The sequence below is a fragment of the Pristiophorus japonicus genome, unplaced genomic scaffold, assembly GCF_044704955.1.
Source record: "Pristiophorus japonicus isolate sPriJap1 unplaced genomic scaffold, sPriJap1.hap1 HAP1_SCAFFOLD_29, whole genome shotgun sequence".
NCBI lineage: Eukaryota > Metazoa > Chordata > Chondrichthyes > Pristiophoridae > Pristiophorus > Pristiophorus japonicus.
In genome coordinates, this window is record NW_027252668.1 from 8,165,646 (window position 1) to 8,188,690 (window position 23,045).

Genomic DNA, 23,045 nt, shown 5'->3' on the forward strand with positions numbered 1-23,045 from the left:
ATTGGCGCCGAGCAGCGCGCTGCGGGGGGGTGGGGCTGCTGCCCCGCGCGGCCTCGCCCATTGGCTGTGGGCCGAGTGGCGGTTGGCGGTTGGTGGCGCGCTCCGCTCGCGGCCCCGGATGTTGGGAGAGCCGCAGCGGGTGAGGCGGGGGTTTGTGCGCAGGCGCGGGGCCAGCCCATTGTGGAGATGCCCAGGTTCCCTGCGGACTCGCACACTCACTGACACTGCGGCGGCCGTGAGGTTTGGGCCCCACATCGTCGGCTGGAGGGGAGCTTCGGGCGAGGCCGGGCCTCGGTTACTGGCGGGGGCGGGGCGAGAGAGATGGCGGTTGGCGCGGAGATTCGGCCGCCATCTGTGCGCTGTACGGGGCCGCCCACCCGCGGGGAGCAGGGAGCGAGAGGGGCGGGGCTTGCGCTGACGTCGCAGATAGCTAGGGTCTCGCTGCAGGGCAGGGAGCATGCGCGGCGGCCACCTTGGTGCAGGGAGGCCATCAGGTGCAGGATGGTGAGTAGTGACATGCGCGGCGGCCATCTTGGTGCAGGGAGGCCATCAGGTGCAGGATGGTGAGCAATGACATGCGCGGCGGCCATCTTGGTGCAGGGAGGCCATCAGGTGCAGGATGGTGAGCAGTGGCATGAGTCAAGCTGCAGCAGCTGGGGTGGTTCTCCGTGGAGCAGTGAAGGTGCAGGGCAGCTTTAAATCAGGAAGCTTCAGATTGAGTCAGGGAACAGAGTGGTTCTGCTCACAGAATCCGAAAATGGTTACAGCACGGAAGGCCATTCGGCCCATCGAGCCCGTGCCGGCTCCCAGCGAGTCCCCCGCCCTGTCTCCCTTCCCCCCCTCGCCAATCGCCTTAAATCTGTTCTCTGGTTCTTGAATGGGAACACTTTCTCTCTCTCTCTCTCTCTCTCTCGCTCTGTCTCCCTCCATTTTTTAACCAATAAGGGAATTAAGGGTTACGGGGAGCGGGCGGGTAAGTGGAGCTGAGTCCACGGCCAGATCAGCCATGATCTTGTTGAATGGCGGAGCAGGCTCGAGGGGCGAGATGGCCTGCTCCTGTTCCTAATTCTTATGTTCTTATGACGACTCTGTCCAGACCCCTCATGATTTTGAACGTCGCTATCAAATCTCCTCTCAATCTTCTCTGCTCCAAGGAGAACAACCCCAGTCTATCCAAGTAACTGAACTCCCTCATCTCGTGAATCATTCTTGTAAATCTTTACTGCACCCTCTCTAAGGCCTAAAAGTGCGGTGCCCAGGATTGGACACAATACTCCAGTTAAGGCCAAACTCGTGTTTTCTAAAGGTTCATCATAACATTCTTTGCTGCTTTTGTACTCGAGGCATCTGTGAGGGCCAGGATTCCGTAAGCTTTTTTAATCACTTTCTCAACCTGTCCTGCCACCTTCAGGGATTTGTGCACGCATACCCGCAGGTCTCACTGTTCATGCACCCCCTTTAAGGTTGTACCCTTTAGTTTATATGGCCTCGCCTCATTCATTTAATCATGCTTCTCTAATTTTATTTCCTAATTCAGATTCACGGCTTCATTTTATTTCTTCCTCTGAGCCCCTCAACTTAATCTGGCAGCGTAATGTTGGCCAGTGGTGATTGATTGCCTTGGGAACCAACAGGAAGAAAGCTCAGAGTCTGGTGAGCTCGGGGATCAGCATGTTCTGAAACCAATCGTGGTGCTCGAGGGTTGGATCCTGAGTCGGCCTGTCCGGTGAGTCAGTGTGAACCCCTGTGAAACAATTTCTCTTTTTAAAGTTAAATCCAGATTTCTTTTGTCAACTAAACAGTTTAAAATGTGTCAGAATTGTGTTTCCCTGGAGTTTCTATTGTGAGTTTCAGACACTTAAGTGCCAAATGGATTATGTGTTTGACGATCATTCAATTCCCTCTTTCCATGTCGCTGTTAGTTAAAGGTACAGAGATCGATTTCTGCTCATTATGCATTTGTTGTAGTTTAAAGTAACATCCTTACTGTTGATAGTGAGTCACATTCTGTGCTGGGCGAGATGGCTGATGGCATCGGCCTTTAAAATACTCATTGTCTTGTTCAAATTTCTCCACCGACTCGGCCCTCCCTATCTCTGTAACCTCCTCCAACCCACCAACCTAATAAGATAGGCTTGTTTTCTTTGGAACAGAGGAGGTTGAGCTTAATGAGGTGTATAAAATTATGAGCAGCCGAGATGGAGTGGATAGGAAGGACCGATTTCCCTTCGCAGAGGGGTCAACAACCAGGGGGCATAGATTCAAAGTAACTGGTAGGAGGGTTAGAGGCGCTTTGGGTTGAAATCTCTTCACCCAAAGGATGGTGGGGACCTGGAACTCACTGCCTGAAAGGGTGGTAGAGCAGAAACACTCACCACCTCAAAAACATTACTTGGATGTGCACTTAAAGTGCAAAAACCTACAGGGCTATGGACCAAGAGCTGGAAAGTGGGATTAGGCTGGATGAAGCTTGGACAGGTGGAAAGGGAAAGAGCATTTTTGGTGCTGGTGATCATAAGAAGATAAGAAATAGGAGCAGGAGTCGGCCATTTGGCCCCTCAAGCCTGCCACTCCATTCAATCAGATCATGGCTGATCTGATCCTGGCCTCAACACTACATCCCCACCTGCTCCTCATAATCCTTGACACCCTTAATTCAAAAATCTGTCTATCTCCACCTTAAATATATTCAATGACCCAGCCTCCACAGCTCCCTGGGGTCGAGAATTCCAAAGAGTCACGACCCTCAGAGAAGAAACTCCTCCTCATTTCTGACTTAAATGGGCGACCCCTTATTCTAAAACTGCCCCCTAGTTCTAGATTCCCCCATGAGTAGAAATATCCTCTCTGCATCTACGCTGTCCAGCCCCCTCAGAATCTTAACTGTTAGAAGAAGATCACCTCTCATTCTTCTAAACTCCAATGAATGTAGGCCAACCTCTCTTCACATGACAACCCCTTCATCTCAGGAATCAACCTCGTGAACTTTCTCTGAACTGCCTCTAATGCAAGTATATCCTTCCTTAAATAAGGAGACCATAACTGTACGCAGTACTCCAGGTGTGGTCTTGCCAATACCCAGTACAGTTGTAGCAGGACTTCCCTACTTTTATACTCCATCACCCTTGCAATAAAGGCCAACATTCCATTTGACTTCCGGTTACTTTCTGTACCTGCATACGAACCTTTTGGATTTCATGTACAAAGTCTCCCAGATCACAGTTCAGTTAGATTTACGGTAGTTATGGAAAAGGACAAAGATAGACCTGGGATAAAAAGTTCTCAACTGCGGAAAAGCTAATTTTACTAAGCTAAGATGTGATTTAGCCAGTGGACTGGAAGCAGCTACTTGAAGGTGACAGGCATTCAAGGAGGAGATTGTGAAGGTTCAGAGCAAGTATATTCCCTTGAAGAAAACGTGTGCGCCTAATAAATCTAGAGCCCCCTGGATGACAACATTAGAAATAGGAGAAGGAGTAGGCCATACGGCCCTTGGAACCTGCTCATGGCTGATCATCTACCTCAACCCCACTTTCCCATCTGATCTCCATATCCCTTGATTCCACTGGAGTCCAAAAATCTATCTCTCAGCCTTGAATATTCTCAGAGATTCAGCATCCGCAGCCCTCTGGGGCAGAGAATTTTAAAGATTCACACCTCTGAGTGAAGAAATTTATCCTCATCTCTGTCTTACATGGTCTGCCCCTTATCCTGAAACTGTGCCCCCTGGTCTTAGACTTCCAGCCAGGGGAATCAACCTCTAAGCAACTACCCTGTCAATCCTCTTCAGAATCTTATGTTTCAACGAGATCATCTCTCATTCTTCTAAACTCCAGAGTGTATAGGCCCATTCTACACAATCTCTCATCATAAAACAGCCCCCTCATCCCAGGAATCAATCTTGTGAACCTTTGTTACACTGTCTCCAAGGCAAGTATATTCTTCCTCAGATAAGGAGACCAAAACTGTGCACAGTACTGCAGATGTGGTCTCATTTAAGGCCCTGTACAATTGTAGCAAGACAACCTTACTTTTATACTCCAACAAACTTGCAATAAAGGACAACAAGCCATTTGCCTGTCTTATTGCTTGCTGTACCTGAATGCTCGCTTTCTGTGTTTCTTGCACAAGGACACCCACATCTCTCTGAACACCAACATTTAAAAGTTTCTCACCATTTAAAAGATATCCTGTTTTTCTGTTCTTCCTACCAAAGTGAATAACCTCAGATTTCCCTACATTATACTCCATCTGCCACTTTACTGCCCACTCACATAATCTATCTATATCTCTTTGCAGACTCTTGTGTTCTCCTCCCACCTAGTTTTGTATCATCAGAAAACTTAGATACATTACACTCGGTCTCTTTGATGGGGAGAATCGCCCTTCTCCTCTCAAGAAGCCCGGATTCAACAGACAGATACCTTGGATAAGTGTCAACGATCTTTTATTCCAACATGTGCAGGGGGAGCTTCGCACTTCTCAGCTTCTGAGAGAGGATCTCCACCGATCTGTTCAAATTACACCTTCATTATATAGGTTTTGGCACAAGTGTCCTCGTAGATGGACCTTAACAGTGATGTGATTGGGTGTACCAACGCATGATCGAATATTCATTTGTTCCCTTCTTCCAGGTGTCACTCACCTTATATTGTTACATGGTTATATTAGTTCCCGTTGGATTTTTTTACTGCTCCCTTGAGCCCGAGGTCATCTCGTGGCTCTATTGTGTTTTATCTGTACGTGTGGTTTTAAGCATTCCTCTTGTTTAGCCAGCTCAGGGCCTTCACAATGGCCAGATAACATCTTTGATAATCAATCTTGCCCTTACAATCCCCCCCTTTGCCCCTTGGCTACATACCCCAAGATAGGCCAATGTGCCGTCCCCTCATTATTTCAGGGGAAGTGATATTGTCAGCTTCATCCGTCCGTCTGGGTGGCCAAGCTCTTGCATCCGGATGGTTTCTCGTATCTCTTTCCCTTTACACACCATTTACCCATTTTACAGATTTTTCCTGAGATACTCGAGGTTGGTTTCTTCAAAGGCTTTTATGGTGGCCTGAGCTATGGCTTTCCTCGCCTGTCGTTTACATTTCCAACATAATTCAATCAACATTACCATTAAAATCACACATTGCACAATCACCAATACATGGGATACTATTCTTATCCAGGGGTGCACCTGCACGTTAAGTCCAAAGTTCCAAACCCTTGTATACCAGGATTGGTTTGCCAACATTTCTTTAGTGTCCTTCTGGAGTTTGTCAATCATCTTCATCAGGATGATGTACTTTTGCCATTGTTCATGGATGTCCTGTTCCAACTTAGTTTGTTCTTCACTAAGTTTGGGTATATGTCATCCTTGTGGTTCCTCAAAACCTTTATACCCTGCTTTGATAGTGTCCACTGCCATCCCATTGACGGATGCTCCTTTCAATTCCGGATATATAACACATCCCTAAATATCGACGCCGACTTGTGGCACAAAACAGAAGTCTGTGATCATGATCGGGCAGTGGGTAACTCCCCCCACCGTCATGTTGACCGCCGTGGTGCTCACACACCATTCTCCCTTTCCTTGTGAGGCTGTGGTCGTTTCAGAGTCCAGTTTCAGCGGTGTGACACTCGACACACATTCTTCCGTTCAGCCAGATCCACAGTCGTTGTTATCGAGGTCTGGGTGCTCTCGGCATAAAACAACTTGATTATTCTTATAACAATCTTTAATATAGACACCTTTGGTTTTGTTTCCCTTGTTAATTATGTACTGGTGCAATTTGTGATACAGCACACGGGTCTGATTCCTTATTTCTCCTATATTGCTTACTTGGTGCAATGTGTTTCCCTTTGTCACGTCGTATTGTGGTATTGATAACACAAACCCTATTATATTCTGAGGTCCGGTTACTCACCTGTTCTTAGGGACCCAGGCATGGCTATTCCTCCGGACCTCACAGGCTTGGGTGTCATTCTTGCCCAATGTCCATTGAGCAAATACATCATTGGTTATCCATTCCCGTTCTGGAGTTGTTCTAGGTTATGTTCCACCGTATTGAGCATCCAAGCCCCATATCCCGCACAAACTATCTCGGCCGCCATTCTTTTACTCATAGTTTATCCAGCCTGGTTTACCAAATTTATCATTTTTGCAGGGGCCCGCAATGTATAGGCAACCTGTAGCAGTTCCCGTTCTGCCCCGTGCCCTAGCCGGGCCTGCATTTTCTCGTTATCATCTCCCCTTTCCAGCAGTCCTTTTAAGGTCTGTGTGAGGATGATAACCTGCTCTTCTATTGCTTGAAGATCTATTGTATTAACCGTCGCAATGCCCACCATGTATCCCGTGCCCACCATTTCTAATAGTCCCCTCTTTCTCCTCCCGCCTTTCTCGTTTTTGTTCAGCTTTTTTATGCTGAGCATCATAATCTTGGATTGGGGCCCCTCAAGGACTCTTCGGGTTAGGATTTTATATAAGCTTATAGTTTTCTTACCGCAAAACAGTGGGATCGTTATCTCCGTTAGGTTTATCAATAACGTAATTACCCTTTGGCGTACCCCAAAGTGGATTTTGTCTTTAGTTCTTTTTATTACTAATCCTCTTGCCCCCTGTGTCATGTGTGGGCATCCTGGGGGTTCTGAGGTCATTGTGGTGGTTGGGATCTCTATCTTACACACGAACATTCCCCATAAGGAACCATTACCGCATTGTGATTCCCTGATGGGTATGGGGGTAGTCCCCTCTGCCTCTCCGGTGAGGTTACATCTTACCCACACACACTTGTGTGGATTTCCTTGGTCCGAGCTATTCATACATGCCCATGATTGGTGCTGCCATGAGTGTCCCTTATCCGGGCTTGTCCATTCCACTTCAAGTCGCCCCCTTTGGCATTTTCCGCTAAAGATTGAGTTTGTAGTGGAAATATTTCCTTGATAGCTGTCTGGGAAACGTACCGCTGGGTGGTGGTATAAGATGGGGTTACCCAGTATTCCTCCTACTAGGACTAAGGTTCTGTAAAACAACATGTTTTCCTGGTCGTCACCGGTCAGTTAGGGTCTCATGTTACACATAACGTTTTAACTGTGTCCAACGTTTCCACCGTCCGGTTCCACCTATCGTCACACGCGCGCACGTGTCGCTTACCATTATTACCTGGTGAGGGTCTGTCCGTTTTGGTGAGAATCCTGGTTTTTCAGGGTTTATTTTTACCATTACCTTGCTCTCAACCTGTGGTACCTGAGCCTTTTGTTCCTTGGTGCCAGTTTCCAAGTCCTTGATCACTTGCTGATCCCTGGCGTGTGCCTTCAGATGGTGTAATTATTTACATAATTCCATCACAAATCTCTTTACTCAGTCCCAGTCGGTCCAACGTCATCAGTCCCCATCACTAGAATCGAGGAAGACTTGCTTCCACTCTTAGAATGAGTCCTTAGGTGGCTGAACAGTCCAATATGCGAGTCACAGTCCCTGCCACAGGTGGGACAGACAGTTGTTGAGGGTAAGGGAGGGTGGGACAGGTTTGCCGCACGTTCTTTCCACTGCCTGCGCTTGTTTTCTGTATGCACTCGGCGATGAGACTCAAGGTGCTCAACGCCCTCCCGGATGCACTTCCTCCACTTAGGGCGGTCTTTGGCCAGGGACTGCCAGGTGTCGGTGGGGGTGTTCCATTTTATCAGGGAGGCTTTGAGGGTGTCCTTGAAATGTTTCCTCTGTCCACCTGGGGCTCGCTTGTCATGAAATAGTTTCGAGTAGAGCACTTGCTTTGGGAGTCTCGTGTTTGGCATGCGGACAATGTGGCCTGCACAGCGGTGCTGATCAAGTGTGGTCAGTGCTTCAATGCTGGGGATGTTGGCCTGGTCAAGGACGCTAATGTTGATGTGTCTGTTCTCCCAGGGGATTTATAGGATCTTGCGGAGGTATCATTGGTGGTATTTTTCCAGCCACTTGGGGTGTCTTCTGTACATGGTCCATGTCTCTGAGCCATACAGGAGGGCGGGTATTACTATAGCCCTGTAGACCATGAGCTTGGTGGTAGATTTGAGGACCTGGTCTTTGAACTTTCCTTTCCTCAGGCGGCTAAAGGCTGCGCTGCAGGCAGTGTTGAATCTCCTCATCAATGTCTGCTTTTGTTGAATAGAGGCTCCCGAGGTATGGGAAATGATCCACGTTGTCCAGGGCTCTTGATGACTGGGGGGCAGTGCTGTGCGGCGAGGACAGGCTGGTGGAGGACCTTTGTCTTACGGGTGTTTAGCATAAGGCCCATGCTTTTGTACGTCTCAGTAAATACGTCAACTATGCAGGGAGCAACGCCAGCCCTTATACATAGCCGCCTTCGACCTTACAAAGGCCTTTGACACTGTCAACCGCGAGGGTCTATGGAGCATCCTCCTCCACTTCGGATGCCCCCAAAAGGCCGCCAACATCCTCCCTGCTCCACAACGACATGCAGGCTGTGATCCTTACCAATGGATCCATTACAGATCCAATCCACGTCCGGTCCGGGGTCAAACAGGGCTGCGTCATCGCCCAACCCTCTTCTCAATCTTCCTCGCAGCCATGCTCCACCTCACAGTCAACAAGTTCCCAACTGGAGTGGAACTAAACGACAGAGCCAGTGGAAAGCTGTTCAACCTTCGCCGTCTCCAGGCCAGGTCCAAGACCACCCCAACCTCTGTCGTTGAGCTGATTCCCTCTGACGATTGGGCCAATAATAGAAGTCATAGCTTAAAAAAATAATTGGCAAAAGACCTAGAGTTGAGATTTGGAGACTACACTTTTCAAATTTGTCGGGATCTGCAACACACTACCTGTAAAGGTGATGGAAACTGTTCCCTCAATCATTTTTAAAAGGGAGTCAAGGCAGGTACTGTAGGAGGAGGACCTCACAGGGCTGCGGACATGATGCGGGAGTGTGGGACTAAGCACGAATGGTCATTCAAAGTTTTCAAAGTTCTGCAAACTTACTGCTGGACCTTTCCCTGATTCTAGGATTTTGTAAAATTTTGTTGGAAGTGAGATTTCAGTTGTTGATGCATTAATGTTTCAGTAATGAGAACATTCTTGTGCAAAGGGAGGCAACTGGAAATGGATCTCAATCCCCGAGTGAAGAAACATCTGCGAGCAATTTCGAGTGTGCAGTTGTGGGATCAGCCTGAAATACCGTTAAGCACGAACTGATGCATGTGACAATATATTCATCATCATCATCATAGGCAGTCCCTCAAAATCGAGGAAGACTTGCTTCCACCCTAAAAGTGAGTTCTTAGGTGACTGAACAGTCCAATACGGGAATTACAGTCTCTGTCACAGGTGGGACAAACAGTGGTTGAAGGAAAGGATGGGTGGGACTGGTTTGCCGCACGCTCCTTCCGCTGCCTGAGCTTGTTTTCTGCATGCACTCGGCGAAGAGACTCGAGGTGCTTAGCGCCCTCCCGGATGCACTTCCTCCACTTGGAGCGGTCTTTGGCCAGGGACTGCCAGGTGTCGGTGGGGATGTTGCATTTTATCAAGGAGGCTTTGAGGGTGTCCTTGAAACGTTTCCTCTGCCCACCTGGGGCTCGCTTGTCGTGTAGGAGTTCCGAGTAGAACACTTGCTTTGGGAGTCTTGTCAGGCACGCGAAAAATGAGGCCCGCCCAACGGAGCTGATCGAGTGAGGTCAGTGCTTCGATGTTGGCCTGATCGAGGACTCAAAGGTTGGTGTGTCTGTCCTCCCAGGGGTTTTCAGGATCTTGCGCAGTCAGCGTTGGTGGTATTTCTCCTGCGATTTGAGGTCTCTACTGTATATGATCCACGTCTGAGCCATACAGGAGGGCGGGTATCACGACAGCCCTGTAGACCATGAGCTTGGTGGCAGATTTGAGGGCCTGATCTTCGAACACTCTGTTCCTCAGCTGGCTGAGGCTGCGCTGGCGCACTGGAGGCGTTGTTGGTGATAGAATGCTCCTGGATGTGTACCTGATAGCCCACCGTAACTTCAGTGGACGTTCGGTGAAAACTTCAGAGAAACTGTCTTTCCTGCCTGGCTTGTGCCAATATTCCACTGAAGTTGCAACGGAATATGGTGTAAATCTGCCTCTATTAAGCATACTCTAGTGCTATATTTACATCTTTATTGCATGGACACTAAGCATTGTGCGTATGAAGGAGAATAGTTTGAGGAGGTTGTCACGGTCCGATCGAATCATGTGAATGGAAAGAAAAAATGGTGGGTTCCATAAAGGATGTGCAAGTTGCCCCAGCAAGCTGACCATTACAGGTGCCGCTAAACTGCTCCTGCACCAAGTCAAAAAGCTACCACTTACACTCTCTCAATTTACAGATCATTATTTCCTCTTTCTGAAGGTGGTGATTGTTACTCGGGCAGGATTGATAGATGGCCATCTGGGTGCTGGTCCAAAAGTGTAAATCTCGGAGCCTGACAATCAGACATAATGAGCAATAGCCTGTGTACTACATTGAGATGTGGATCTGTCTCCTCCCCATGATTACAAATAAACACTCCAAGCCAAGAATGCTGGAGCTGATGGCTTGCACCCGAGGGTCTTAAGAGAAGTAGCGGCAGGGATAGTGGATGCATTGGTTGTAATTTACCAAAATTCCCTGGACTCTGGTGAGGTCCCAGCAGATTGGGAAACTGCAAATGTAACACCCCTTTTTTAAAAAAAAAAGAGGCAGACAAAAAGCAGGAAATTATAGACCAGTTAGTCTCACATCTGTGGTTGGGAAAATGTTCGAGTCCATTATTAAAGAAACAGCAGCAGGACCTTTGGAAAAGCATAATTCAGTCAGGCAGAGTCAGCATGGAGTTATGAAGAAGTCATTTTTGACAAATAAGCTGGAATTCTTTGAGGATGGATAAAGGGGAACCAGTGGATGTGGTGTATTTGAACTTCCAGAAGGCATTTGACAAGGTGCCACATAAAAGATTACTGCACAAGATAAAAGTTCACGGGGTTGGGGGTAATATATTAGCATGGGTAGAGGATTGGCTAACGAACAGAAAACAGAGAGTCGGGATAAATGGTTCATTCTCGGGTTGGCAATCAGTAACTAGTGGGGTGCCGCAGAGATCAGTGCTGGGACCCCAACTATTTACAATCTATATTAATGACTTGGATGAAGGGATCAGTGTAACGTAGCCAAGTTTGCTGACGATCTAAAGATGTGAGGAGGACACAAAAAGCCTGCAAAGTGGACAACAATTTGACATATGGAGTATAATTTTGGGAAGTGTGAGGTCATGCACTTTGGCAGAAAAAATCAAAGAGCAAGTTATGATTTAAATGGAGAAAGATTGCAAAGTGCAGTACAACAAGGTTAGTATGCAGGTACAGCAAATGATCAGGAAGGCCAATGGTATCTTGGCCTTTATTGCAAAGGAGATGGAGTATAAAAGCAGGGAAGTCTTGTTACAGTTATACAGGGTATTGGTGAGCCAACACTTGGAATACTGTGTACAGTTTTGGTTTCCATATTTCAGAAAGGATATACATTGCACTCTCGTTTATCCGGATACGGATCTAATGGAAAAGCCGCTGGTACAGAATTTAAAATTCTGTTACAAAATTGCTAACAATTGCACAACTTGACACTCACCATGAGCAAGGACTCTGAAAATCTACCATAAAACTCTAAAAACTGAATACACAAGTTCACCCTCCTCTGCCCTTGCTTTGCTGGTGTGTGTGTGAGCGCGCTGCGCAGCCGCTGTCTCTTGCGGCCGCCGCTGGCACTGGGTTCCAGGCACAGAACGCAGCCCGGAGAGTGCGCTCCGGATCCCTGGAGCTGGACAATCTCCTCAAGGCCACCTGTAGCCACTCCCAGTGCAGCGTTCGTCCCTCTGCGATTTAAAGTCCGGTGGAAGTACATGCATGCTGGTAATGTCCATCTTTTGTATATTTAACTGCCTTGTTACTGTTTGTAGTTGGTTGTATTTATTCATTAAAGTTTTAACTTTAAAATGTAAACTCGCCCCTATGGAAAATTCGTTTACCCAGAATTGCCGAATCCCCGAGTGATCCGGATAAACGAGAGTTGCCTGTTCTTGCTTTGGAGGCAGTTTAGAAAAGGTTCACGAGGTTGATTCCGGAGATGAGGGGGTTGACTTATGAGGAAAGGTTGAGAAGTCTGGGCCTCTACTATTGGAATTCAGAAGAATGAGAGGTGACCTTATCGAAATGTATAAGGTTATGAGGGGGCTTGACAAGGTGGATGCAGAGAGGATGTTTCCACTGATAGGGGAGACTAGAACTAGAGGGCATATTCTTAGAATAAGGGGCCGCCCATTTAAAATTGAGATGAGGAGGAATTTCTTCTCTGAGGATTGTGAATCTCTGGAATTCGTTGCCTCAGAGAGCTGTGGAAGCTGGGACATTGAATAAATTTAATACAGAGATGGACAGTTTCTTAAACGATAAGGGAATGAGGGGTAATGGGGAGCGGGCAGGGAAGTGGACCCGAGTCCATGATCAGACCAGCCATGATCGTATTGAATGGCGGAGCAGGCTCGAGGGGCCATATGGCCTACTCCTGCTCCTATTTCTTATGTTCTTATGAATTGGTTCTCTCACCGATATCAGGGTATCTGACCTGGGGACAATTGTGCTGCTCAGTGTCACTCCTTTACACACAAGGAAATCAGCACATCCCATGGCTTAGGACCAAGACACATCCTCGCTTTACTCACAGTGCTGTGGATCAGCTTGCATTGATCAGCTTAATTAGTGGCTTCATTTTAAAACCAGTAAACACCACAGTAAATTTCCAATCATGAATTGTAGGATGGCTCTTGTATCTAAATGCTTCCTTTTGTTCCACTTCACTGAGCACAATTACCTCGTTCTCTCTACAGCTTCTAGTTCTGATCAGGCAACCTACAATGTAGTACAAGGCACGAAACCCAAGGAAGGGAAATATTCATCTTGACTGGAGGAATTTGTTTATCTCGCATTGCTGTAAGGGTAGTGATTTACATGCGACTGTGACAAGTTATCTGGGAAGGGTCTGTGTCAGTTGATGCATTATACGACTGATACCCCTGTACCAATATTTGTAAATGTGAAAAGCACTATTGCCGAATTGTAAGTTCCATTTCTCGGGCATAGTATCCTTAGAAACTGGAAACAAACTTTTTAGATAGCTACTGTGTGGAATATCGTAATTATCCTGACTAATAGTGTTGCAAATGTAGGGATAAAAAGGAGGCTTCTCTCCCTCGGGGCGGACTACCTGATATAGTTAATCTACACATTGCCCATCTGTTGGGGTAAAAGGAGGCTTCTCTCCCTCGGGGCGGACTACCTGATATAGTTAATCTACACATTGCCCGTCTGTTGGGGTAAAAGGAGGCTTCTCTTCCTCGGGGTGGATTAACTGACACAGATAATCGACACCTCGCTCAGCTGCCACTGTATGACGACCACGGAAGTAAACAAACAAAACCTCAAGTTTACCGGTTTTATTACGAGCAATGCACGGAAGGTTCAGTCTAAACCTCTGAAATACATGAGGTTTTGAGTACAATTTATACAGGCTTTGGAGAGAAGCTACCCTCCTACAAAATCATCAATAGGTCTATTGCTCTCAGTGACGTTACATTGATTTGTCAACTCTTATTAGACTGGCTCTGAGTGGTATATGCAACTGTCCATCTCTCATCATTGTGGTGTTCCATTTTACCCTCTCCCCCAGTCTGTACGACGCCTTTGTGGCTGTACCAAAATACAGGCTTTGTTATCTCTTCCTCAGAGACTTCTAATCAAAACCTGTTGACTTCGGCTGTTAAGTGTTACTAAGGTTAAGGATACAGTTTAATGCGTTATACATTGATTTGCTGTACCTACATTGGCAATTTCTTACACCTAATACTGATTTGTTCACTACATTTAACATTGTTCTGACCACCTATTTGCAACTCTTACAATGTATCCCTTACACAATAAACTGCAGCAACAACAACAAATGTTTAATATAAGTTGATCGATATCGTTGAAGACAAATAATGTACATTTTGGAAACATTATCCATTCTTGCACATTTAAATCAAAGCTCGAGACCTGTCTATGTTCAGGATGTGTACACATCGGAAATATGCTGCTTTAAACACATTTCTTTCCTTGGACAACATACTTAAAGTAAGGCTGAAACCATATAATTCTACCTGGAGGATGATCTGAAAACTTTTCACACTCAACACTGTGACACGTCAGGTTAGAAAGGAAGGAGAAGGATCTTACTCGTGAGAAGCACATTCCACGTCGTCGAAATGGACTGAAGAGTTAACCAATTACATTTGAAGGGCAATCACTCTGACACTACAGGGAAACAGCAGCCAATGGGATCATTCTAACTTTGGGCAATAGTGTAAATTAGGCCCTATCGAGTAATGTGCACATTATATGCCCTGTGGTTCTCGTCCCCCAATATGTTGTTCCATTATAGTCAATGGAATCGGTATCAGTCCCAGCGGTAATCGCCAGCCGGTAGGATACCGTCCGCTTTATGTAAAGATCCAAGAGTCATTTCTCTCCATCCCATATTTATTGCCCACAAATCACACACAATTAATAGCTATATATCATCCTTGTTAAACTGATGGGAATTAAATGCCCCAATCATAGCCACTATATTCATATTAGGAATACTAATAATGTTGTCTTAGTTCGTTATCGCTGTTGGTTCATTTATATCAAGCAATTTGAGTCTATCCATGCATACCGACCGACCGAAATCTTTGTCATCTATATATAATCCATCCTATTGAAGCCTACTTATTCTTTCTCTTTCTGTTCCTATTTAGATGATACCAAAACTGCTTCCAATTTAGTGTATTCAGTGGTCACGATCAGAAAGTCAGGAGACGGAGGTAAATGATGTCAATTTTTCACAGAGTTTGCTAAGGGAGATGAAAATTACGTTTACAGTATTGGAATTCAGCTATTACTTTTGAAATGTGTTTGCTTAAAATATTGCCCATCACTTCAGGAAGACATGGTTAAAATAATCACTGCAGTGTTTCCACTAATATTGCTGGGAAGATCTGGAGGGTGAGCGGAGGAATACTCAGGGCCAGTGGAGAATAGAATCGGGCGCAGTGCAAAATGGTTCTGCCCTGGCGTAAAAGTGAAAATTAACCGGAATTTGCTCAAAGAAGTTCTGAAAAGCAACAACTTGCATTTATATAGCACCCTTAACGTAGAACAAAGTACAGAGTGGAATCACAGTGGGGGAATTACAGAGGTCTATGTGTGAGGATCGGTGGAGGCAGTATGAGGGTGGAAGTACCTGTTCACTTATAGAAAGGTTATTGGTTATATTATAATATGATCATTATGTTGAAGAACAATTGTGCAAAAAAATGAGTTATCATACTAGAATGGAATAGATAAACTTAATGTGGATCGAAGAAATTTGGTAATCCATACAATGTGAAAAAGGCAAAAGATACTGTTGAGATATTTCGGCTGCCTGATCAGTTGGGAATGAGGCAAATGGACTGTGAATTTTTACACCGATGGTATTAACACATACTTGTGTGTTATTTTAACCTAACTCAGCCTGGCCATAAATGGACAGGGAATGGTCAAACACCGGTTTTCAATCACGCCCAATTTTTCTCTCCTACAATGGAGAGCAAACTCCACTGAAGAATTTGTACCGATCCCATCAATTTGCCGCCAGGGTGGGTTAGATTAAAATGACCCTGAATAGGGTTGTTTAATTTAATTCTGTCCATCAATTCTCCCAGATTGTTAGATTTATAATGCACCTGCTTTATTTAAAGGTAATCATGGTGGCACCTCAGGAGGGAAACAGGTAAGTTATCTTTAGAGGGGAAAGATGCTGCTCAGGAATATCTCAACCAATGCTGGGAGATTTATAACTTACCACCGCAAAACAAAGCATCAGTTATAGGAATGGCCCAATTGAAACACAAACATTTATCGAAAAGATATTTGGGTGGGCTGTGAAAGGAGCAGCACATTCGCTGTCAACCGTTATAGTCCCACTGCCCAAGAGCAAGTTTACCCTGATGTCTGCTATTCTCTATCATTGGGGCAAATATTCAGCTTGTTCCTTGGGTGTAAGATGGGTGTGGTGGATGTCCCACACACAATAGAATTATTTCAATTTTATTCAGTATTGATTTGAATTATAATTAAAATCCGGCAGTTGTGATCCCCGCAAGTTGTAAAATCAACATCATTCATTTGAAAAGGTCGCCCCTAAACTGAGAATATTGGCTCTTTCCCACTAAAGTAGCCAGTGAATAGTAATAGAAATCTCGCCAATTATTTTAAAGCTGCAATTGCCAGTTGTTTATAGAATGATAAAGACCATTGCAGTTTTATTCCGCCGAAGATTTACTGCAATCATCTGTGCGGTAGCATAACTGTTACATTATGGGACTACGAATCTGGAGATCTGGAATAATGATCTGGAGATATGACTTCAAATCCTACCACAGCAGCTGGGGAATTTAAATTGTGTTAATTAAATAAATCTGCAATAAAAAGCTAGTGTCCGTCCTGGTGACCATGAAACAGCCAGATTATTGTAAAAACCAGTCCAGGAAATTTGCTGTCCTTACCTGGTCTGCACTATATGTGATTCCAGAGCCACAACAAAGCGATTGACTCTAAGCTGCCCTCTGAAATGGCCTAGCAAGCCACTTATTTGTATCAACTTTCCAGAAAAAGACCTGAACGCTACAAACTGCAGCGGTTCCAGAAGGCAGCTCACCAACACCTTCTCAAGCTAATTAGGAATGGGCAATAATTGTTGAGCTTGCGAGCGATGCCCAAATCCAGTGAATGAACAAAACGAATCATCTCTTCTTCAAATTTACTCAGTGGTTTCTTCCTTTCTTTTCAACCATTTTAATTTAATTTTTTAAACTATAAAATGAAACTGAGAGAGGATGCGTTGACAGTTATTTTCCAACATTCCATTGACTCTGGATCAGTTCCTATGGAGTGGAAGGTAGCCAATGTAACCCCACTTTTTAAAAAAGGAGGGAGAGAGAAAACAGGGAATTATAGACCGGTCAGCCTGACATCGGTAGTGGGTAAAATGATGGAATCAATTATTAAGGATGTCATAGCAGTGCATTTGGAAAGAGGTGACATGATAGGTCCAAGTCAGCATGGATTTGTGAAAGGGAAATCATGCTTGACAAATCTTCTGGAATTTTTTGAGGATGTTTCCAGTAGAGTGGATAAGGGAGAACCAGTTGATGTGGTATATTTGGACTTTCAGAAGGCGTTCGACAAGGTCCCACACAAGAGATTGATGTGCAAAGTTAGAGCACATGGGATTGGGGGTAGTGTACTGACATGGATTGAGAACTGGTTGTCAGACAGGAAGCAAAGAGTAGGAGTAAATGGGTACTTTTCAGAATGGCAGGCAGTGACTAGTGGGGTACCGCAAGGTTCTGTGCTGGGGCCCCAGCTGTTTACACTGTACATTAATGATTTAGATGAGGGGATTAAATGTAGTATCTCCAAATTTGCGGATGACACTAAGTTGGGTGGCAGTGTGAGCTGCGAGGAGGATGCTGTGAGGCTGCAGAGCGACTTGGATAGGTTAGGTGAGTGGGCAAATGCATGGCAGATGAAGTATAATGTGGATAAATGTGAGGTTATCCACTTTGGTGGTAAAAACAGAGAGACAGACTATTATCTGAATGGTGACAGATTAGGAAAAGGGGAGGTGCAAAGAGACCTGGGTGTCATGGTACATCAGTCATTGAAGGTTGGCATGCAGGTGCAGCAGGCGGTTAAGAAAGCAAATGGCATGTTGGCCTTCATAGCAAGGGGATTTGAGTACAGGGGCAGGGAGGTGTTGCTACAGTTGTACAGGGCATTGGTGAGGCCACACCTGGAGTATTGTGTACAGTTTTGGTCTCCTAACCTGAGGAAGGACATTCTTGCTATTGAGGGAGTGCAGCGAAGGTTCACCAGACTGATTCCCGGGATGGCGGGACTGACCTATCAAGAAAGACTGGATCAACTGGGCTTGTATTCACTGGAGTTCAGAAGAATGAGAGGGGACCTCATAGAAACATATAAAATTCTGACGGGGTTAGACAGGTTAGATGCAGGAAGAATGTTCCCAATGTTGGGGAAGTCCAGAACCAGGGGTCACAGTCTAAGGATAAGGGGTAAGCCATTTAGGACCGAGATGCGGAGGAACTTCTTCACCCAGAGAGTGGTGAACCTGTGGAATTCTCTACCACAGAAAGTTGTTGAGGCCAATTCACTAAATATATTCAAAAAGGAGTTAGATGACGTCCTTACTGCTAGGGGGATCAAGGGGTATGGCGAGAAAGCAGGAATGGGGTACTGAAGTTGAATGTTCAGCCATGAACTCATTGAATGGCGGTGCAGGCTAGAAGGGCCGAATGGCCTACTCCTGCACCTATTTTCTATGTTTCTATGTTTCTAAGCATAAGTGGAATTGTGTGAGCTGAGCCTGTTAATTGCCGGTAATTTTGATCATACTGTAATCGGGCGACAGTGACCTGACAATCCATTATCCATCTCTCCCGACTTCCCTTCCCACTGAAATCACCATTGGTTCTTTCTCGCCAGTCGTGCCCCACCGGCCAAGACCAATTTCAGCCCCATATTCTTTAATTCCAGGTTAACAAAAATGGTCCCAGCGACTATAGCATCAAATACACCACAGTTAACCGGATGGACACTGACGCTAGTTTGGAAGGAGGTCTAATGGAAGAAGCTCTACGAAAACCTTCCCCGGAAATGAGAACAAAGCAGGAATAAACAACATAGAAACAACAAAAGAACAGAATTGAGGCATCAGTCAACTTGTGCTCTCAGCCAATTGTCTGACCTCATGGACTTTAGTCAGAAGGCAGGTTAGTCCATTGTTAGTAGTGCAAGGCCTTGGAGACACAGAGTTCATGCCTGCCATCAATTCAATCTCAATGTATCCTTTACTCTGACAGGACTTTTATATCTCGAGGGACATCCTGTCGCAAGTTTTGCAGTTCGTGTTTTGCAGCAGGATCCTACATGAGACTTTGGTAAACATGAATGAGGGGGGCTGGTTATTCTTGAAAAAAGACTTCAGGCTGGATAGTGTCAATGGTTAAAAGTATGACGGAGCGCGAACTTTTCAAAAAATAAAACATAGTGTGGAGATGGCATGTTGGGGAGTTGGAACAAGAGCGTCACATTTAATACACTTGGTTGGTAAATTGTTGTGTATCACCTGTGACTTGGCTCACTTAGTGATGGGAAGGGTTCTTCCATAGTAGATGAGAATGCTGCCACAGTTAGTGCAGGCACGGTACCTGACTTACAGGAAATAAATAGTGGTTCAGGTAATTAACTGGTACTGATAGATGGATGACAGCGTAAGTACCGGGAGCTGCTTTATATGCTGGGCTCCGCTGTATTTTGCGATAGATATTCAGATCAGCGAGTGTCCTCTGGAAGAATTGCTAATAGAATAGATGGCAGGAGATTTTATGTTGAGGGACTGAATTATTTTGAAACTGAAGCACTAAGTAGGAGTGATGCTGTGGGGAAGTGGTCCTAATCAGGAACATATACTATATTGCAGTCTATATATTAATAACAGTCCTGCACCATTAGGGTAATGTCGATACGAACCACAGCCCTGTATAGTGATAGCACTGTTAGTACTAATCGTGGACCAGTACCAATAGCACAGTATAGGGAGTACTCATCGATCGGCACCAATATAATAGAATACGTTCTGATCATATACATGCACCTGGAGTACAGTATAGGCACTAATCACAGAACTGCTTCAGTAGGACAAAATAAGCATGAAGCATAGACCTGTACCATTTTCACAGCACAGGTATAGTCCTTTAGCAGTATTACTGTCTAAGTACTAAATGAGCATAATATACTTACTAATTACAGAACAATAGGAAAGCACAGGTAATAATCATAGACCTGTAATAACAGGGCAGTTTGGTTAATCAAAGCTCTATCGGTCGGACAGTACAGAGAGAGCAATACTTGGGGTAAATGTTTCACTGTTTTACTTACACAGTATAGTCACAGGCTTATACATCTTCCCATGGTGTCACTGATTGTGTTGTATGCAACGATTAACCCTATCAGTAATTCGAATGTTACACCACTAGAATAACAGCTTGCATGGACACATTTTTGTAACACTTACTCGATTGGGTGACATATTCCATTGCACTGCAAGTTTGCACTGAGATGGCTAAACTAATCTACAGTCCAAAATTTAATGTTAAATATATTAGTGTTTTTTCTGAAGGAACAATATTGTCAGTGACCTGGAGTGAGCCGGATAGTGGGATTAGATTGGGCAGTTCAAGCAGATGCAGCTCATTACCCTGGGTTTAGGCTTCAGTAACTTGAGTTGAATCACCTTTTTCTAAAACACTGAGTTAAACTCTCAGGAGTAAATGGTGAATTGGTCACAGTCCCCAGTGATATCTGCACTTCACCTCCGTTCCTCTCTACCGTTGTGTCAGGCCACACACACACAGCTGGAGTGACCGCTTCCCTGGTCCGTAAAAACACCTTCAGCCTGGAACAGGCCAGTCTCTGTGTTAACGGAACAAGCTGCGGTTTGAAAAAACCATCTTTAAAACTGTTTAAACTTTAAAACACAGGACTCTGTGCTCTCCGGGCTGTTCCCAGGGACACACACCGAGACAGACATCACCTGCTGCTGGAGGGCCATCAACTCATCAAAGACGCTCTTTGGTCTTGCCGAAACTTGCTGGTCTTCCAGAGCAAGGAGATGTCCACGTCTGCGTTTTGCAGACTGGCGCAATCCAAGATCCAGGATTACGTGCTGAGGGGCGCACTTAAAATTGGTGCAGCCGCCGCTAAGGCACGGTGGGGAAGGGCCACAGTTTGAAGCCCTTCTGCCACGGTAAACCCAGGGGCAGGAATCAGTACAAAACTCCCCTCGGGCCGTACTTGTAACTTCTTTTTTGTGTACATGGAGCACCATGATCTGTAAACACCTATGTCATGCCATGTACAATGTTTCGTATTGCACGTTGAAAAGAAAAAAAATGTGAATGTACCATCACCCATTCCGTGTACTGTGTAGTGACACATGTAATTTGTCGAATGTACTACAATGTATCCCGTATTGGCCCGAATTGTACCTGAAATGAAAAGCAAGGAAATGTATCGAACGGAACTGCCGTCAGCACCCAAACGTAGTGACCCGCAGCTAAATGTACTGAACTGCTTTTGAATGTACTGTACAAATTTTTATGTGAATAAAGTATATTTTGAAATTTTAAAAAAAATCTTTAAAACTGTTTCCAGAGATGTCTCCAGCCTGGATTCCAACTGTTGGCTTCTGATTAGAATTTAGTTTAAAAGCTGACAGGGCTCAGTTCACTTTTCAGCGTTAGGGTGGACTTGTCATCGGGTCCGGTGGAGTTTCCTCTTTTGTCCAGTGAGGTGTGAAGTCACACTGGTCTCCGAGCACAGTCGCCTGGTGCAAGGGCAGTGAGCTCCACAGCTGCAGCCTGCTGTCGGGGAAGTCGCTCCAACCGCTGTCTCCACATTCCCGTAAGTACAGTTTGGGGATTTGAGTGTGCGGCCCTTTGGCCCTGAAGCAGTAGTACAGTGTCAGTGGCTGAATGTGGGCGGCCACATTTGTCGGGACCAGGAATGGGAAGTGGAACAATGCACTGGGGAGCATGTTGCTCTGTGTTGGACGGACTACATTGGTTCTGGCGCTGAGTGGAAATGTTTGCCCAAATCTGACTAAACAGAGGCTGCATTGTCACAGGGAGAATGATGATCTATGGGTCTGTTTATATTTGGCTGCTGCTCTCTTTGAGGGAAGTGACTGGTTTCAAAGAGGAAACATGTAAGGTTTTGGGGAAAGTGGGATGTGGGACAATTGACAAGTTGTTGTGGAAGATCCAGCACAGGTACCTTGGGCCGAATGGTCACCTTCTGCACTGTCTGATTCTATAACTGCAGTTTTCAGGTAAAAGGAGCTGAAAACAGCTGATCCGAAGCCCGTGTCCTCACAGAGGGAGGGGTAATTCTGCTCGGACCCCCCACATTGGGAATGAAGCACCTCTGTCACTTTCTGATCTTTAAGTGAATCTCCAATATTTCCACTGCCTTTGGAAACCTGCATCACTCCCTGCAGAACTATAATCAGACAGTCTGTAAGAGGCAGAGTGACACGGAACTGATATCGACAGTTACCTAAAGTCAGACATCAATTAAAATGCCTTGAAATGTAATTTCTATGTTTCAGTATCAATCAGAATTTAGTGCAACAGCACAACTAAGTTTGGTTAGTCAGGGTAACAGGATCTTTCTGCTCATGAATCCCTCTTTGCTATTACATGATGCATCCTGCTTAAAATTGATTGTAAACAGCCTAATTTTTATTATTTTACCAATGTTTAGTCTCACATGCAGTAAATGCTTTAAAATGTCATATTTTGTACTGTTTTTTTTAATTAAAAGCACTTAGTATTTTGTGCACTTCATATCAAATGTCAGCGCTGTATCAGTTGTTTCACTCTTACTGCTGTTAATAAATGCGGTGAGCTTTGCATTTTTCCTGCAGCTAGATGTTAATCATGGTCTTCATGATTTTGTGTGACACAAGCATGCTTCTTTTTGTACATCTGCCATAGAAAGAGAGAGACAAATAGGGCGAGCGTGAGAGAGAAACACACGGAGACAAAGCGGGACAGAGGCAGAGAGATAGAGCGAGGAAGCGGGTGAGTGGCAGAGAGTGAGTCAGGGTGAAAGAGGAAGACAGGCACACGAGAAGCAGATTCAAAGAGATAAAGCAAGAGGCAGACACAATTGACATAGACAGAGACACAGAGCAGAGGGAGGAAACAAAGGGGTTAAGAGTATTTAGCAGGGAAATCAATAATGGTGGCTCTTCAATATTAATTTCTGATGACAGTTACTGGAATTTAGACACAATTTATGGTTAGGTGTCATTGAGGCTGCCTTTCTCAGATGCTGATGTCAGGGCTCTGCTGTCTTGTTACCCACTGGACCACAAGAG

The 23,045-nt window shown here is 45.3% G+C and overlaps 1 protein-coding gene across 6 annotated transcripts in view; it reads left to right on the forward strand.

The window, feature by feature from the left end:
- Positions 1-21,449, forward strand: part of LOC139248232 (zinc finger protein 84-like) — a 1,036,220-nt gene extending 1,014,771 nt beyond the window's left edge. The window contains exons 4-7 of one of the 6 annotated variants that reach the window (XR_011591014.1): positions 1,538-1,726; positions 14,794-14,859; positions 18,638-18,873; positions 18,964-21,449. The gene's annotated coding sequence lies outside the window, so the exon portion shown is untranslated. The other 5 variants (XR_011591013.1, XR_011591012.1, XR_011591011.1 and 2 more) reach the window with 5 other exon arrangements.
- Positions 21,450-23,045: the final 1,596 nt, after the last annotated feature.